Source organism: Mauremys mutica, chromosome 23, assembly GCF_020497125.1.
Source record: "Mauremys mutica isolate MM-2020 ecotype Southern chromosome 23, ASM2049712v1, whole genome shotgun sequence".
Taxonomy (NCBI): domain Eukaryota; kingdom Metazoa; phylum Chordata; order Testudines; family Geoemydidae; genus Mauremys; species Mauremys mutica.
In genome coordinates, this window is record NC_059094.1 from 17377048 (window position 1) to 17396303 (window position 19256).

A 19256-nucleotide genomic window follows, 5' to 3' on the forward strand; every position below is an offset into this window, starting at 1 on the left:
GGCCAGCTGAGGATCTGGCCCCTTGAGACTAAGAACGTGTCACTGTAAACAGGTGAGGCCAGTGCTGCCCTTTGAGAAATTTTAAACAAAGGGAAACACGGGGCCAAATTAATCTCTAGCAGAACTCCATTTTCCATTGCACTCAGTAGGGCCCAGTGACCCGCTGCAGGACAGCTGCTGTGTTTGGCCCAAAGATCTGCCACACAGACCTCTACCGCTGAACCTCCAGGAGTCACTTGGGTAGCTGGCAGACGTGGTGACGTGTATCGTGAATGCCACTTCTGCTTCCGCGAAGGATCTCCAAGGGGGCTTTTGTAGACCCCAAAGAAGTGCCAAAATATTCTTTAAAGAGACACCCGCCCCATTTCTGATATGGGGGCAGCCCTGGCAAATCCAGTTTAAGCTTCATCCGAGGGCCAGTGCGTGTTCACTTGGGCTGGTTGGAAGAAAGCTCTCTAGCTTTCTGGACCAGCAGGAGAGACTCAACAACGCGGATTGTTCTTTGGGTTAGTTCTGGGACGCCGCATAGAAATTCTAGGTGGCTGAAGATCTCTCACGCTGTCCCATTGCCAAAGTTTGCCGCTGGGTATCTGGACATCCGCATTACATGTGGAAACTGCCCTTGACTTATGGGCTTCTGGCCAGAGTGACGCCAGGAACCTGAGTGGGATCCCAGCCTTGTCGTTTTGCTGATTTCTCCCACAGGGAAGCTGGGGCAAGAGCGCTCACTCGGAAACATTCCCCAGCCGAACCTGCTCGCCTTCCTCTGTGGTTCTGCATTTCACATACCACAGCTGGGTTCGTAAGCCTTTGCCAAGTGCAGAGCAGCAAAACCCGCCTGACAAATAGCCCCCCTCCCCCCCCCCAAGCTGAATGTCTTCATCTCATTATATCAATAGTGATTAAGAGGAAACTGGTAGTTAATCCCCTGCAAGGCGTTTTGATGATTAAATTGAGAGTGCCTGTATAGAATTACAGCATATTACATTGGACTCTGGGCAGAGACGGGCATTTAGGAGCCCCCTCTCCAGCACTCCGCGTTGCAGGGAGCCATTTTTGCTCGGAGCATCTTTTGGTTTATGTTGAATATTTTTTAAAATATTCCGGGTAAGTCCAGAGCTGGGGCGGCAGCCTGGCCGATCCTGTAAAGGTTTCTGCCTCGCATTTTTATTAGCGAGCCTAGCTGCAATCAGGGTCCCATGGTGCAAGGCGCTGCACAGACATAGTGAGAGACAGTCCCTGAAGAGCCTATGCTCTAAATAGGGTTGGAGCAGTGTAATTTATTAGCATCCACTGGTTTACACATGACAGATCAAGTGACTCACCCCAGGTCACACCCGCCATCTCTGGCACGGGTAAGAATTGAGCATAGCTCTCCGAAATCCGAGCCTTGTGTCAACCCCCCAGACTTTCCCTGCATCCCATTAGTCACTGCCTCTCAGCTGGGGATCTCTAAACACTTTCACAAATGTTCATTAATCAGTTGATTAAGCCTAGCAGCACCAGCGGGGAGTTGGTTACTACTTCTCCCCATCACCCGGGAAAGTAAACTGGGCAACAGACCTGTGTGAGGTCTCAGAACAAGGCTGGGTCCCAACTGGGGATGGAACCCAGGCGTCCTGACTTGTACCCTTGGACTGACTCCAGCCTGGAGGGTCCCCCGCCGGGAGAGCTTTTGTGTCTGGGTGACGAGTAGGGAAATCAGTCCCCGGCGTCTTCTGCCTGATGTGAAATCAGAATGACAGAGCGTCTGACGAGTGACATCTGCTTGGCTCCCTCATCTGTATCTGCCCCCCTCCCCGCCAAGGGTTAGTTAGACGGACAGGTATTTATCTCACTGCCTCTGCAGAGCGGGTGTGGCCCCTTCCTCAGCCCCTCTGGCACCATCAGCAGAAGGTTAAGGGCCCCCGTCGGGCAAGCAGTGTTGATGGCTGTTAATTAGGATGACAGAGGAGCTGGAGTGAGCCACCCCCCTGGCCTTGTGGTGTCTCCCAAACCCCGCTTTGCAGTGAGATCTGCTCCCATGGAAGGGGTGTGGGCAGACGCTGGGAACTCATATTATCTGACACTGGCGGAGCAGGGAGAATCTTGGGGGTGAACTGGAGATGTTTCAGCAACTGGGGATATGAGGGGTAACTCAATTGGCTTGAGCACAGGTAATTCCTGGAAAGGTGCTCTGCAAGCATCAGTCACAGCTCTGCAAGGCTTGCGACTGGCAAGCGACTGGCACTACTGTACCAGGTCCTGGGGGCCCCACCCCAGAGCCCCTAATGCATCCCCCCCGGGCTGCTAGCCTGGCATTCCCCAACAGCTCGGCCAAGCACTGAGTGCAGACTGCCTCCATCCCCTGCTATCCTAGTTCTGGACTCCATCCTCCTACAGCCCCCGCTCTGCCCCATGCCCCTCAGGCTGGAACTGCAGCCCCGCTTCCCAGTTATTCCAGATGCTGGGGCCTCAGTCCACATCTGCATTGCCTCCTGCTACACAACACCAGCGATGGGCTCCCCAGAAGCTCCGACTTTAAGCACCCGTTGCCATGCCACTCCTGGCCTCCACACACATCTCCAGATTCGCTGCAGCCCTAAGGAACTTCTGCATCCTCTCAGATTGCAGTCACGGGCAGCTCAGCAGTTGGCTTCCCCAGTGCACTTCAGTCGTGACATGCCGAAGCACCAGGTCTATTTCACTCGGAGGACGTCCGTGCACATCCGGCAGAGTAGGATAGACCTGCGTGTGCTGCAGCTAGCGTACTGGGCTCGGCTGTGCCCCAGGAGGGCGTGAAGACGAGAGCACAGGAAAACACACTGGGCCAAGTTCATTGCTGATCTAACTTTGCTGATGGCAGTAGAGTGGACCCTGTACACCAGCCTCTGCTGTAGCACATGGGGCATGTCACTGGCCCATTTTGCAGGGTGCAGTAAACAACCTGAGCCTAGCAATATGTTAGTATCTCGCCCCAGTTCATTTCTAGGTATTTTTTCCCCAGAGCTACACCCTTCCAGGTACCTACATTTTCACACAACACCCAAGAAGCCTGTGGAGCTCATTGCCACAAGACTTCATTCCCACCAAGCACTTAGCAAGGATCAGACATTTTCTCCAGAACATCCAGAGTTACGATGGTGTGCATTTAAAAAAAAAGATGGTGTAAACTGGCACAGATCTATTGAATAATGGCGCTATGCTGACTTACTCCAGATGAGGAGCAGACTCAGAGAGCTTTGGCAGGGATATAAATCCTCATGCTTCATGGCATAAATCAACCTCTCAGGGTCAGGAAGAAATGTCTCCTGGGAGCACGTTATCCCATAACGGCAGGGTTTCTTGCACCTTCCTCTGAAGCGGGTGATACTGGCCACTGGACAGGATATTATATGGACCTTGGGTCTGATGCAATATGGAAATTCCCATGTTCCTCCTCTGCCTAGCTGCTGTTGAGTGACAGGCAGAGACTCACTCGCTGACACTGCTGCATGCTGAAATGTTCTTCCGTTGCTCTTCGCAGACAGGCCTGTTCCTCTGGACCCTGCTGATGACTTTGTCATTGTCACGGTGTCATCGCCATGAGCCTGACAAGTTCACGAGGGCTGGGGTGGGGCACGGTTGTTAGTTTGGCTTTTCCCCCCCCCTCCTCCCATGTGTTTGTTTTCCGGCTGGCTTGCTCTGAGTAAACACTGCGTCTGAGACGGGAGCTGTGACAAATGCCTTTCTAGCATCAAGAGTGAACAGACTCTGATGCCTCAGAACCTTTCCAGATAATTAAAAGAAACGTGCTGGCTCCTCGCTGGTGCTAATTTATTCTGCCACTCTGCCTTAAAAACCTCGCTGACGAGAAATGTCACATTTTCCTGTTTCAGGCCGCGCTCATCTGAGCAGCCCGGAGTTGCTCAGACATTCGGGTCTTGGCTGTTGATAAGTCCCCCCTCCTCCTTCCTGTTTTATCAACCCTCCCCGAGCCTCCATAAATATGCATGAAAAAGGCAGCGCGCGTGAATCCCGACCCAATGTCTCAAGGCTTGTTTCTGTCCTTGTCGTGCTTATCCATCTCCACAGGCCACACTCACCTCTGCCCCTTGGCAGCATCAGGCTATGTTTGTCCACGCGGGTCAGTATCACCTGGGAGGTTTTTCCTCTTCACTTCTGCTGCCAGAGGACGGTCCCTGAGCTCTGGGGCGAGTGTGGCTTTCCTTGCAATGACTGGCAGAGCGAGTGCCCCTCGCAAACCCCCGATCTGCCAAACGTTGTAGCCACCCAGTTGGTCTTGAGCGTCTTCCTGGAGCAGGGCAGGCGAAGGCGGGTGGGTAGGAAAGCTACTTTTGCAGTGTGTGGCCACAGGCCTTGGAGGTCGAATTGCCTGGTTTATTGTAGCACGACACCGACCTCAATCTACACCTGAGTCCATACGATTCTGGCTCAGTCCTCCCAGCCAGCCGTCGCTCCGGCTGCTGACCCAGCAGTCCGGAAGAGGCAGAGACTCATGTCCAGAATTAGGGGTAAGACAGGCCGCCTCCTTCTGGGAGCTGGTAGTAGCTCAAGTAACTCAACACCCCTCTATTTGCCCTGTGGTAGCCAGCACCTCCACTTGGACTTTGTGTTTGCATGTCCCGTGGAGGAGCTGCCAGTGGTGGAGGTAGCTTGCAAGTAGATCTCCAGGTATAAACTTGGAGGGATTTCAGTGAGTGACAGTGTGTGTAGTGAAAGAAAGGACTCTAGCTCTGCCAGGGCCAGAAGTCTGAATTCTTTGCTCTGTTCTCACTGCGTCAAAATTCCCACTGGCTTTGGGGTTTGATCCGGGATGCAATGGCTTTTGCAGTTATATCAGGGGCTTGAGAAGTGCTAGGGAGAAAGCAGGTCCATTAATAAATGAGGAGGAGGAGAAAATTAATGGGGGCAAAGGGAAGAGATGGGAAATGGAATGGTGTAAATGCCAAGGATAGGCAGAAATTATTGTGGCTGATACGGGCTGGCAGGGGATATTCAAGAGGGCTGGGATGGAATTAAACAGGGGGAACGTATGCAGAGTAGCAGGGAGCTATTTAGGTTGGGGAATAGTCTCCTCCAGAAAAGTAGTGTGAGTCCTGTTGATTGGGCCTTTGGCCGTAGACAGGGCACCCCACTAGACAATGTGCCACAGGGAACGATCCTGCCCTGGGAGAGGTGCAGCAAGAATGAGGGGGAAACAGCTGATGTCTGTGTCCGGACGAGGGCCTGGTTCTCAGTCGCCAGGCCCCTGGCACAGTCAGTCACGCCGCAGCAGAGTGGGTGTTAGTTGCAAATCAGCATGGCAGCGTTTGATAGCGGTGTAAACGTAAATGACTGCGCAAGGTACAGAGCAATGGAGAATCAAGCCCAGTGCACTGAAAAGAAAAGCATCTGCTCTTGCAAATCCTGCATTCTGACCCATGGCACCCCTCTCTCTCTAATGCCCACCACCTTGACTCTACTGGTATTTCCAGAAACTGATACCCTAGGCGCTAATATTACTATTATTACTTATATTGCAATAGCACCTGTGAGTCGCAGTCATGGACTGGGATTGCATTGTGCTAGGTGCTGTACAGACACAGAGCAAAAAAGATGGGCCCTGCCCCAAAACGCTGACAAACCCAGTCAGTGGTGGGTGGGATCGAACCTGGGACTTCAGGAGCTAAATTCATGAGCCAAACGCCACATGGTTCTTAGCCACGGCTGTAGCAGACTCATCAATCGGTATGTGCCACTAGAGGGGGACAGAGCACCACCTCAAGCAGGCATAGGTTACACTTGTCTATTACAATAACCCTTCCCTGCTCATCCTACTACCCTTCTCCAGCCTCTCCTAAGCAGCCCGGCTCTTCGGAAACCATAGTAAACCCATATAGAAGAGCTTGATTAAATTAAGAGAGAGGAGTCGACAGCTGCCTTGTGGCCCTGCAAAGTCTGTTCCAACTCTGTCTCCCTGCCAAGAAACGTCGTCACTCTGTTGGCTTTCTCCCGAGCACTACGGCAATAATTCCCTTGCCTTTGTCAGGATGAGTGGCAGCCCTGGGAGGAGGAATACTGCTCCAGTGAGAGCTCTAGTTTCAGAGCAGGGAGTTATCCAGAGCAGGGAAAGGCTACCTGTCTATCTGCAACCGCTAGCTATAATGAGTTGTCTACGGGGACTGAACTTGGGCTATCGTGACCTAAAATCACAAACCGCGACTATTTGAGCTACAGGGTGACGGTGATAGCGCTCATAAACCTTGACATATGTGGTCTCTCCAGTAGAGGGAGACAGTGAGCCACACTGTGTTAGCAGACGGTCCAGACCTACTCACTCATCTGCCTTAAGAATTTCTAACCCACCCACCACTGCATCTCTCTTTCCTCCTGTTTGTACTTTCCTTTGACTTGCATCACCGTTCCAGCTAGCTACTGCTCTCATGCAAGTCCATCAAGACCCCGGCATGACCTCCTCACAGATAGTTGTGCCTTTATTTGTGCACTGCACCTTTAAATTTCTAAGCCCTCTGCGTGCCGAGACAGCAGCTGTTTTGTTCTCCAAGCTGCTGCAGCATGTTACAGAGATGCTCACACTGTGCTCTGGCCTGGAGACTTTGGTTCTTGTTGGGTGGGTTCCTTCCCATCCCATTCTCCTCTACAGCTGGCACTTGAGGGCTGAAAGTTCATGGGTGCTCTTTACATGTGGAAAAATAGGGATTTCGCTCTTTATGAATCACCTATATGGTGGGAGCCCCTAGAGGCCTCAGCCAACTTCAGGCTCCATAGTGCAAGGTGCTGTACAAATCCGACAGCCCACAGTCCCTGCCCCAGATTTCTCGAACACTGACGTCTCTTGTCTCTGCTGTCCCCTACCCCACCGCCTTTTTACACTGTGGAACAGGCGGAAGCTTGTGCTGTGGGACCAGGCTGGGCTTTTGGCCAGTTGAGGGCATCAGAGGGCAAGTGAAAGAGGGGCAGGGGAGCGGCGCCAGATTCTCTGCACTCAGCAGCATGCCTGGCTTCCCACCCTGCCCTGGTTGTAGTGAGAATGTTCCGCTCACCTCAGAGCTGTGACTCAGCCCTGGCGTTATTATTCAACAGGAAAAAATCAATGTTATTACCCACTATATTAACCACCACCCCCCGTCCCTGCAATCAAGGTTAAGTGGCAGGTTTCTCCGACCAGGGCACCGCTCTCCAGTTCAGTGACATACCTACAGCAGAGGCACAAGAGACGGGATTCTTCTTTTGAGCCGGGCACCAGCGATTTGAATGGTCTAGATGATTCTCTTTGTGCTTTAATACGATTCCAGGCAGCATTGCTAGTGCTGGATGCTGCCTTCCTTGGACACTGCCCATGTTCATTGCCCCTAGTGCTAATTGGATGCCTTTGGCTTCCGCTCTACTTGTGTCAACCTGGCACGGTGTGTCCCTGCGTTCTCTGGAGACAGCCCTGGCCTGAGGCTCAGGAGATCTTGGTTCTATTCTTAGCTCTGTCACTGGCCTGCTGGGTGATCTTGGGCGGATCACTTTGCTGCTCTGTGCCTCAGTTTCCCCATCTGTAAAATGGGGATAAAGATACTCAACTTCTTTGTAAAATGTTTTGAGATCTACTTGACCACCACAACGCTTTGCTCTTCCAAGACCTGATGCCCTCCCACCTGTACCCCTAATTAGCTCTAGATCTTTGTTCGCCTGTCTTCTGGAGAGCAGAGTCTTTTAAGGTTGCTTGAGTAAAGTTGCCAGAGCGGGCAAAAATCACGATGTGTTAACAGGCAGAAAAGGTTGTGACGTGAATTTCATTGACTCCTTGTTATTTGTCTCTGCAGATGTTGACAGACAGTCCTAGTGACCATGCAGATGAACCCTTTGTACATGGTGGACAAGAAGAGCCGAGTGGAAGGGAAGATGGGGATCAGAACAAGAACTACCAGGTGGTGAGGAACTGGCTCCAGGGGAGACAGCAATGGGTTGTGCTGAAAGGTGAATTATCGAACTTCTTTTTATTAATGACTCTGGCACAAAAAGTCAGAGTGTGCTAAGGAAATTTGCTGGTGATACAAAGTTGGGAGGGATTGTCTGTAAAGAGGAGGGTCAGAATATTATTTAGGAAGATCTGGATGGCCTTGAAGATGGGAGTGACAGAAATGGGATGCAATTCAATGGGACAAAGCGTAAGGATCTGCTGAATTTCTGCTGCAAGCTCATCAGTCGGAAAGCACAGAGGAAGAGAAAGACCTGGGCGTGTGGCTCAAACCCCAGGATGACTGAGCCACCGTTGTGATGCGGCTGTGAGAAAGGCAAATGTGATGCCTCGGGTTTCTAGGAGAGAGAGTGCCATTGTACAAGGCTCTGCTAAGACCTCAGCTGGAACACCGTGTCCAGTTCTGGTCACCCATGTTCAAAAAGGATGAATGTAAAGGGGAACAGGTGCAGAGAAGAGCTGCTAGGATGATCGGGGAACTGAGGGCTTAGGAGACAGGACTGGCAGAGCTTGGCTTGTTTAGTCCAGGGAAAAGATGGCTGAGGAGGGTATGCCGGCTCTCCCTAAATATATTGGAGGGCAAATACCAGGGAGGGTGACGAGCTATTGAAGCGAAAGGAAAATGTTGTACAAGAACAAATGGGGATAAACTGCCCAGGGACAAATTCAGGCTGGAAACTAGGTTTCTAACCACTGGGGGGTGAGGCTCTGGGCCAGCCTCCCAACAGGAGCTGTGGGGCAAACAACTTCTTCAGTTTAATGAGAGAGTTGGACCAATTTCTGAGTGGAATTGTATGTTGGGGTTGTTTGTGATGGTGGGGGGCAGGGCTCAGACGCCCTGGGGCTCACTTCCAGTTTGTATCTTACATTCCTAAAGTTCATGCTTCAGGGTTTCAGCTGGCCACCCGCAGGGGTCAAGAAGGGATATTCCCCCCTCCATTCATTCTGTTGGGGTTTTTTAATCTCCGTCCTCTGAAGCACCACGGATGGCCACGGCTGGAGATGGGACATTGGGTGGGGTAGGCGGGTTGTGAAGTGGCACCGAGCAGTCTCTCTGATGGGTGCGTGGCCGGCTGGTTCTTGCTCACATGCTCACTGATCGCCATATGTGGGGTGGGGAAGGAATGTTCCCCCAGGTCGGACGGGCAGTGACCTCGGGGCGCGGGGCGTTGCCTTTCTCTGCAGCATGTGGGTGTGAGTCACTGGCCAGGATTACCTGGGGCGCTCACTCATTTCCCTGCCACTGTGGGGACCTTGGGCCCTGGGCCCCTCCTAGCCTCTGCCTGTGGCACATCGTAGTCTAGTCTCTGGTGGGCTGTTAGGTTGCTGGGTTGAGCATGCGGGAACTGGGTGGTGGTGGTGGGCTGTGCTCTCCAGGGGGTCAGACTAGAGCATCTGGGGGTCCCTTCTGGCCTTAAACTCTGTGCCAGAGCTGAGAGAACATCCTAGGAGTCTTGACCCACGTCAACTGCTCTAACCACTAGCCATAGCCCTCACAAAGATGAGGCAACACTGCTGTTGTTCTCCAGGATTTTTCCTGCCTCGGACGTCAAGCTCAGAGACGCGAGACTCGGGGGAGCTCTGCTGGACCCTTTATCATTTGCAATGTTTCCATGCCAGTCTCTTCAGCAAGGCATTGACATTGCTCCTTTCCCACCCGGGGGCCAAGATTAAAGCTTTATGCCCTCCCAAATCTAACACATTGTAGCAAACGTCCCTCTCTGCTGTCTGAAAATGCCCATTGTCAAGCAGGCTTTCCCATCTCCCTGGATGGCCGTCTGGCGTACGCTCCAGCACACACAATCTGTGCCCAGAGGCCATCAGGAATGCCATTGTGCTAACAACCCTGGCTTGCCTCGGTTCCTCTTCACTTAAGTTTCCCTTCCACCCGAAGGCGGCAGGATTTGGCATTCAGAATGGAGGCGAGGGGAGGGGAGAGCCACGCAGCTGTGGTAAAAAGCTTCGCCAGGGCCTCATAAAAGGAATTCACATCTGTCCCGAGAAGATACTTGGAAGCAGTGAGGCTGTATTGTTAGTGGAGCCTGTAATCAGCACGGTGTAGATGCCTGAATGGATTATTATTGTTATTTATTATTTTAATCTGTCCCTAGTCCCCTCGTGCAGGCCTGCCACGCAAAGACCAAGGAATTGAGCCTTGTCACCCTGCTGTGAGCTGGGGAATGTTAGTCCCCTATTTCGCACATAGACACAGAGGCCTAATAATTTGGGGTGTCCAACTTTGGGTGTCCAACGCCCTAAAGGGGCCTGATCTTCAGACAGTAACTGAGCCCCCGCCCTCTGAAAAGCAGCTCCCTTCAAGGGCTCCCAAGCAGGGCCCCCAACATCACTAGCCACTTCTGAAATTCTCAGCCAGAAAGATGAAGATCCTGATTCAGGGAAACATCCCTGTTCGTGGCAGCCCCGAAGCATGTGCTTAACTTTACATATATAGTTACGCTCCATTGACGTCAGTGGGTCGTAAAGCACATGCAGAGGTCTGGCCTGCAACAGGGGCTAAGAAACTCACACAAGGAATCTACGGCAGAGCCATGACTTGGTTTCCCCAGTCCCAATTCAGCGCATTAACCACAAGACCAGCCTTCCAGATGCAAAGCAGGCCCGTCACACATAACCCATAAACGATAAGTCCCCTGCCTGGAGAACCATTGACTGCAGAGACCAGAAGCTGAGGGTGCTAAAGGACATTGGTTGTATATACGTGGTTAGACAGACAGATGGCTGGCTGGAGGGACACTTATTATTTATTAAAAAACAGAACCCTGAGCTTGTATCAGTCCCAGTTTGGTTAAATTTCAGAGTAAAAAAGAAAGCCCCAACCCCAGGCATTTGCTGCTGAGTGTTTTATGTTTTCAGCCTTCCTTCCATGACAGCATATTCCATTTAACACTTGAGTGAAAACGCCAGAGGCTCTGCCTTTTATATGCTCTCTGCTAAGCATTATTCTGCCCCCCTCCTTTCCTTGGCTCTTAACCTTTCCAAGAAGTTTTTAATTAATCGCGATGAAGCAATTGCAAAACTTTTCCCTGCTGGAGGAATGAGAAGTGTTGAGAATGGAGCCTGTCACCCAGGGACAGTTCACAGGGGAGCAGGAATTAGCACCTCAAAATCTCAGGCAGAAGATTTTGGGAGAGCACTTGTAAAGACACCTCACAGGGATCTGAACCCTGCACCTTCAGCACCAATCTCTACCAGTCAAGGAGGATCTAACACACTCATTTGGGACTCATGAATACAAAATTTTGGATACAAAATTCCCTGCTGTGTCACAGACTTCTGGTGTGACCATGGGCAAGTCACGTCCTCGCTCTGTCCCTCAGTTTCCATCTGTAAAATGGAGATAATCTTTTTCTATTTAGACTTTCAACACTGTCAGTGACTGTCACTTACTATGGTACTATGGTACTATGTTGATACCACAACAGGGTCCTGATCTCAGCTGGGTCCTGTAGGTGCTATTATAACCCAAATAATAATGATAATCTAAAGGAGTAACTCCCTGAGTTAGCAGCAGCAGTAGGCTGTTACTCTCTACAAGCCATGACATATGCTTTGCCAGCGTGTTACATACACCCGCAGCCAGGCAGTATTTCTGTAACAGGATTGTACTGATCACAATGAAAGTGTGTTTCTGCCTTTTACTATAGACTTCAAGCCACTAAACATGTTCATTTCGATGCAAGCTGCAGCCTGCTCTGTCTCCATCAGCATCTTGCTGCTAAACCTATCAACAAAGGTGATGTGCTAGGTTAGTCAAGCATGTTCCTCCTGTTACTATTATGTATTAATTTACATAGCACCAATCACCAGGTGCTTCCAAAGATACAAGCAGGATTTGTGGAGGCTTTGAAGCAGGTTGGATCCTTTCGGTGCTCCACAGGTGCCATAGCTGTGTGTGCTGTCACATCAACAGGAACAATGGCCTCGCATGGTCACTCACAGTAATACTGGCCCAGGTACAGTGGGTGGCGCTCTCCACTTTGAGTCCTTGCGGAACTGATGATATAACGTGGTTTTCAGCAGCTGCAGCCAGTGAGTCCTAAATCCAAAGTTCTGACCCCTTAAAGGTGATTAAAACCATCCCACAGCTCTTTTAGCAAGAGTAGAAGGGTCCTGGCAACTCAGCCACCATTTCCGTCCCCAGATCTGAAGAAGAGCTCCGTGTAGCTCGCAAGCTAGTGCCTGCCACCAACAGAAGATTGCCCAATAACAGAGGTTCCCTCACCTGCCTTCAATACCCACTTCAGTTGGATACAGTGGTCTGTTTCACTTCCTGTCCTAAACTGTTGTCAAGCGCTCAAACAAAAGCTGCCAAGCTCCATCCCAGAGTTGTCTGCATGGGAGTGCTGATCACCTGCTGTTAAAAGCTGGCAAAATGCTTTGGGATCCTTCTGCAGGAAACGCACTATACAAATGTAAATTCATTATCAGTCATTTTGAAAGGAAAAAATAGCCTGGAAAAGATGAGCATGAACCCCACATTTTTCGGTGCCATCCTTCTTTGCCTCATTGGGAATGGGCAGAAATTACAGCAGTATTTGAATGGATAAGGTCCTGTAGGGGGGATATGTGACCAAAACCATCTTCAGCAAGACATCAGGGACTGAACCAGGGACTCCAGAGCAAAAGTCAGACTCTCTAGCTGGAGGGTACAACAGATTCACTTTCTCTGTGTGTCGGGCACAGAGCAGGGCCTGTCCCACACACTCAGCTGGGGGTTGCAGAAATGCTGTATAATGCTATAGAGACGTGTGACCATGAACATCAATCCCAGTCCTGCAATCTTGACTCTGGCAAAACTCCCTCAGATCTCAATGGACTTGGCCCCTGAGCTCTGATTCATTTCAAAAAGGAAAAAATAACTGTGTCGCAAACGCTCAGAGAGGAAAAGTGCCAGCCCAGGCTCATCCCAAAGGTTTAGAGACATCAGCAGATTGGATCTGGGGTTGGGATTTTCTCCCAAAAGCGGAGCTCAGCTCTGTCTGCTGGCAACCTGCAATACCTGAGCATCTCATGTACGTTCACGAATTCACCCTCCCGACCTGCCCTGGGAGGCAGGTCAATATTCTGACTTGCTATACGCAGATGAAGAAACTGAAGCTCCAATGTCCCAATTTAGCAAAGCACTTAAGCACACGCTTAAGAGCATTCCTCTTGAGCAAAGCACTTACATATGTACTTAACTTTAAGCATGTGAGTTGTCTCATCAAAGTCAATGGAATACTCATGCTAAAAGTTAAGCGTACACTCTGCTGCATTGATACCAGAACCTGGAGTGGTTAGCCCGAGGTCACACAGGACAATTGTAGCAGGACTAGGAACTGGACTCCCATCTCAGTCCCAGACTAGTGGCTTCCTTTCAGGGTCCTCCTTCATCCCTCTTGGCTATACCAAAAAGTAGGAGACCATTTTTCACGTGCACCGTATAAATCTTATCCAGAGAAGCACTTTTAAAGTGAAGATCTGATGGAGGAATAAATTCCCAGAGAAGCAGAAAGCAAAATGTCATCAGACTCCACAAAGAAAGGAGAGATCTGCTGACAATGAGGTTTGCAGAGCACCAAAATCAACTATATTTTGTGCAACAGCCAAGACGTCGAAAGCAAGTCCCTGCTACAGGGCTAGTGCTGATGGAAAGCTGAGAAGCTGGTGTGATCTATCAGAAGGGAAGAAAGGGCTCGCACAGCATGTATGCACCCGTAGCGTAGCCCAGACTAGAACACAGAGCTGATTGGAAAGTGGTTTCTTGGGTTTTGTTTTTTTTTCCTCCCTGGAAATTTGGACATAAAGTGTAGGGGTGCGGGAGGAGGGGGAATTGTTGAAAATTTCAGCAGAAAATTCCAGCTTTTCATAGAAAACTCAAACACCCCAACCCTGCAGCATTTTCAGACAAAAGCTGAAAAGTTTCAGGCGAGAGCGTTTTGTTTTTCTGTCCAAAAGTCGACATTTTTCACCGAGCGCAGACACTTTCTGTGGAAAATTTCATTTGGGGAGTTAGAAGGCCCCAGGACAGGGTCCTGTGCCATTGATTTAATTGTGGGGCCAGCTTAGGCCCCATATGCCATCCTCACCCTCTGAGCCATTAAGTCCCTCGGTCCTGGGGGGGTGTCATGGAAATCCTGGGAGCGGCTCTGTCCAGATCCCAGTGGCCCCGTCAAGGGGTTCACAACAGCTCAAATAAGAAACCTCGGGATTTCACTGTCTGCTTAGCAGAGCTCTGCCTTTTCTCTGCACTAACCCCCTTTCCACACCCTCTGTGCATCTGCTTTCACATTAGGCCTCTCAGCTGGTGCAGCTTCAGCTCCAGCCCATTGCTCGGTGGCTATTAACCCCAGTACTCCTGGGAACCAGACCCGCCGAGGTTCAGCCCCCTCGCTAGTTAGCACCCGTTGTAGGGATGCATTGGGCAGGCTCTTTTGGCCATGCCTTGCCCTCGCATGGGAGCTCCCACTAGCCCCAGCACTGCTGAGCCTCGATGATCCAGCCTGAACAGTGTTTGCAGCTTGGAGTGGGTCGTGCAGCCAAGAAAATCCTGTGTTTAAGCTGCTTATCTGACACCTGCTTTGTGGATATGATAGGAGGGATCAGTGTGGCTCCCCTTTGGTCTATGGGCTCAGTGCCATTCTGGATAGCCAAGCACTGTCCCTTCTCCAAAGCCTCCTCCTGTCCCAGTGACGGCCCATCTCCTGGCACATACACAGATACAAAGCCGCAGCAGCAGCCCCATCTACCGACGAGTCCACTGAGTCTCGGTTCATTTCAGGACCCCCCCCCCCTTCCTGCCTCTAAAACACTCTGTGGACTCACCCCACTTGCCCCAGGACTTGCCTTGCTCAGCTCCCCCGAGGGCACCTCTCTCCCTTCACTTTATCTCAGCATTGCCAGCACGAGAGCCTTCTCCTCGGCAGCTCCCGTCACCTTGAACGCGACTGGAGGTTGGCAGCTCTGCATCTCAGTCCAATTCCCGACTCCCTTGCTTGTGCCTTTTAATTCTCCTCTTGCTCAGCCACTCGTTATCGCTGTCCCGCTGACGAATCAAGCCCTTTTCTGGCTAAAATGTGGCCCAGGCACAGCTCCGCCCAAAGGCAAGAAGTTAACAAAAAATCACTCCCACCTCCTGTAGGCTGCTGAAAGTATTGGCAAACGGGTAAGACGACAAGGCGCGTTGGGGTATATGGTGCATTGATCATAGAGCTGCCTAGAGAGAAATACACAACCAAGTCAAATCAAAAAGCACCTATAACTGCTCGCTCTCTCCCTCTCTCTTCTGAGGGCTGGATGGTGCTCGAAGACGTGGCTTATCCTGCCTTTTGGCTAATACCTCACTGCTCTGTAAAGATTATTTCACGCTGCAAAGCGCTACGGGGGACACCCGATAGGAAAGACTGTACAGCCCAGGCTTATGCAGCTGAGTACTTTGAACTCAATTCATATGTGTGGCTTCGCAGCCTCAGGCCCTTGGGGCCCAATCCCGGTGTTTATAACTTCTTTGTATTTCAGTAGCACCAAGAGTCCCGAGCTGAGATCTCTCACTCACACACACACACACACACACAGAGTGAGAGACAGCCCCTGCCCTGGAAGCTTGCAGTCTAAGCAAGAAACTCTTCGGAGCAGAGACCACCTGTTTGATTTGTGTTTGTCCAGCATCTAGCACGGTGGGGTCCTGGTGCAGGGCTCCGGCTCCTAGGACCAGTAGTACTCAGGAGGGTGTGTTCTCTCCATGGGCCAGGTGGGGAACTGAAGCCCAGAAAGCCTTGAGTGCCTTGCTCAAGGTTCCAGAGGGTGTAATCCCGCTCTTGCCTAAGGCTTTTCATCCATAGTCACCAAAGCACTTTACATCATTATCCCCATTTTATAGATAGGGAAACTGAGGCACAGACAGGTGACACAACTTGCACAGAGACCAGTGGCACAGGTAGGAACAGAGTCCCTGTCTCTTGTGCTGGTCATTAATGCACAGCCTTCTTTCAGGTGATTGAATCCACATCTCTTGTGACCTAGTGCACCACTTTAATCACCAGCCTTTCTTTCTTCTTAGCCCGGCTGCTACGGGACTCAGCGACAAAGATTCCCATTGGCTGCAAGGGGAGCATCCAGGAGCTCTGTTGCGCCATTGTGTGGTACTGCTCATTGCAATGGGTGCAGAGCTGCTAAGGAGTTCTGCGTCACATCAACCAGCTCCCTTTTGATCCTATCACCTCAATGATCTCCACTGACTAGCGGGGGTTTATTTTCTGCCTGTTGGGTGAGTTCCTAATGACAAGCCCTCTTTTTTCATTTCCACTTTTGAAAAATACGCATTAATTTGTCTTTCCTATCAATTGATTTTCCCGTTAAAGCTGCTCTCTGCCTGTCCTTGATCTATCCCCTGCAGGAAAATCTCTGTAAAAGAAATGGATACCCCATTGCTTAAGAGAGTAAAATTTACTGAAGACTTCTACGCGTCAGTCCCCAAAGGGGTGCAAGGAAATGATTTGTTCAATTAATTATAAATGTTTTAATTTAAATGGCTAATGTAGAAGATAGATATAAAACAGCAAACTACTGAAGTGTTTTATGGGTCCTTAAAGACCACTAAACACTTGTTCCGATTCTGCTAAGATCACCCAAATGACTTTTGTTTCTGCAGTTGGGAGTGGGTGGGAGGGGAGAGAAATTTCCCGTTGTATTTTAAATACATCCAGGCAAGTTGTGATAAACGTTGAGTGATTCATTACTCTGGAGCCGGAAGTTTCCTTCAAAAGACCGAGAGGTCCCTGGTGCAATGGAGGGGTGCAAAATGGAGGAGGGAGCGAAGAGAATTTTGCGAGATGAGTTTCAGTGTGTTTGGTGTGGAACCAGCACAATGCTTGTTACGTCACTTATGTCCCATCCACACTCGTTTTAGTTCTAAGGGCCTTGAGCCTGAAAGGTATTTACACACCTGACTCCCACTGAGTTCAGATACCTTTGAGGACCTGCGCCAGAGTGCCACACATTGCATGCAGATTTGAAACCAGATCCTCAGCTGGTGCAAATCAGTGAAGCCCTATATATTTCAATGGAGCTACACTGACTTACACCAGCCGAGTTCTGGCCCTTGAGGTCCCCCTCACTTGTCACAATTTATTTTCATCAGAACAACTGAATCATGAAACGAAGTACTAGAAAGAGCTATTCCCAATAAAGGAAGGAATCCCTCCGTGTCTGAAGTTTCCTGAATTAATCATTTTGTGCGTGTCCCTGTAACAGGACACTGGCCCTTTAAAGGCAGCTAGAGGTTGTGCACAGCCCCGCATCCTGGCTCATCATGGCACAAGGGAACTGTAGTTTCCAGAGAGACCCTGGGGATTGTAGGCTGCAGCAAGGCATGCTGGGAAGGCATGCCAGGGATATAAGGAGCAGACTGGGCAGGAGAAGGGCAGTTGAAGTTGGAAGAAGTGGTGGTGTGAGGTCCTAGTGTCTGCATAAAGCTGGCTGTGGCTGTCTGAACAAAGGGTTGGTGGAGGAGCCCTGGGAAGAGAGGGGAGCAGAAGAAACCCTAGCAAGGTAAGTGGTTCAGTAAAGCCCCTGTGGGGTGCTGCAGAAAGGGGTGAATCTATAGGCTTCTTGTGGAGGTGGAAGGACATGAGCTGGGACAAAACAAGCAGAGGCCTGGTGTGTGCCCCCACTCTTACTTAGGGGCCTCTGGCAGGACCTAAGGGGGTGGGGGGGGAAGTCCTTCCTTCCTTCCTTCCCTCTCTTTGTCAAGAGAGCAGACTAGGGCAGACCTTGAGCAAGACCAGTGTAGTCCTGGGATGGCAAAGGACTGTCTGCTGATCTTTTCCATTAGTGGTGGATCTACTGGGTCCAGGGGCTGCTGATTGTCTAGGGTCTTGTAGCGGTTTGGTGCCTCTGCTCCCAATTGGGAGCAGGGAGCGTGGTTAAAAATGAAACCTGCATAAAGTGGAGTGTGGGAAGGGGGAATGAACTGAACTCCCCAAAGGTTTATTTTGAGTTCTGAGTAGATGCATTGTGTGTTCAGCCCACTTCCATAGCAGCCTCAGGGGAAATATCCAGCACTGTGGGGTGTGCGTGTGTGATGCCAGAGGTTAGAAGCACTGTTCTGCCTTTGGGGTACAGATAGCCACTGGCAGATTCATTCTCGTGATACAGTGTCTGTAACTGGCTGCTGGAGTGATCTGTTAGGGGGTTGCCTGGAATTACCTCGAGCTCTGCTCCTGCAGTTTAATGCAGGTGAGTTAATCTCTTCTGAGAAACCCAGTGGTTGTTTTCTCTTTGTTGCTCCCATGATTCCCCTGCTCTAAACACAACGCCCCTCGCAGTGGCTACCCCTGCTAGACACTTCATCCTGGCTCTTAATCCTGTCTGGTCTCTGAAACAGCATTCAGAGCTCATGCAAATTCCATTATCTCTTCCTTTCATCCCTCTTTCTCTTTTCCCCCTCCCCATGTGCTGTCCCTGTCTATATCCTGCAAGATGATACTTCCCATTAGTGTGGCTGCTGCTGCTAATCCTCCTCTGTCTTTTACATCTTAATGGTAAAAGGGAAGAAAAAATAGACTGGAAAAAGTAAGTTGGCTGCATAATAAACCTATTGACTGGCTGGGGGGGGGGGGGGGAATGCCCTTATTTCCAATTGCCCAGCCCTGAGCAGTGCTCTCCTGGAGTTCTCAGTTTATTGGTTACTAAAGCTTTGGCGTGATTATCTCAGCTAAATGTGCTTCCCCCCCCCCAGTTGCGTCTCATTTGCTTCTCTCTTAACCTGTCCTCTCCCAAGCCAAATAAAAACAATTAGAGGCACAAAAGTCCTCTCTCCAGGATCAGATGTATGGAAAGGGTGCAGGTTTCAATACTCCAGTAGCTTTGCACTCTGTAAGAAGGCCATGAGCTCTGGTGTCCTGGAAAATTTCCAAATGAGGCAGCTGCCTTGGGTCTGTGTCCACTACTGCTTCATTTGAATGCAGTGGGCCTTATTTGGCGGTCACGCTGGTGTAAATCAGCAGTGATTCCATTGAACCCAGTACACTGACATTGATTGGGTGCGATAAAAGAAACAACGGGGAATTGTACCAAATATATAGTGTTGCTATGAACTGTTTTTAACAGCTGCTGTCTTTCACGCCAGCGGTGGCTGCGTTTGAATGGTGGTTTGTACGCTGCTGGTGGCTTTGATTCAGAAAGACGCTGCATGATCCTAAGGGAACACACACCTATTTCCAGAAAGCTTGCTCAGGTTAACCGTGCAGATGTTATGAAGTGGACCTTGCTGCACCACAGTTAAGGTTGAGGTGAGCATTGTGTTGAG

The 19256-nt window shown here is 50.5% G+C and overlaps 1 protein-coding gene across 4 annotated transcripts in view; it reads left to right on the top strand.

Moving 5' to 3' along the window:
* Positions 1 to 19256, top strand: part of LOC123355232 (gap junction beta-5 protein-like) — a 140445-nt gene that overhangs the window by 37060 nt on the left and 84129 nt on the right. For all 4 annotated transcript variants that reach the window (XM_044997467.1, XM_044997469.1, XM_044997466.1 and 1 more), the window contains one exon: positions 7794 to 7947. The gene's annotated coding sequence lies outside the window, so the exon portion shown is untranslated. The remainder of the gene's footprint in view (positions 1 to 7793; positions 7948 to 19256) is intronic.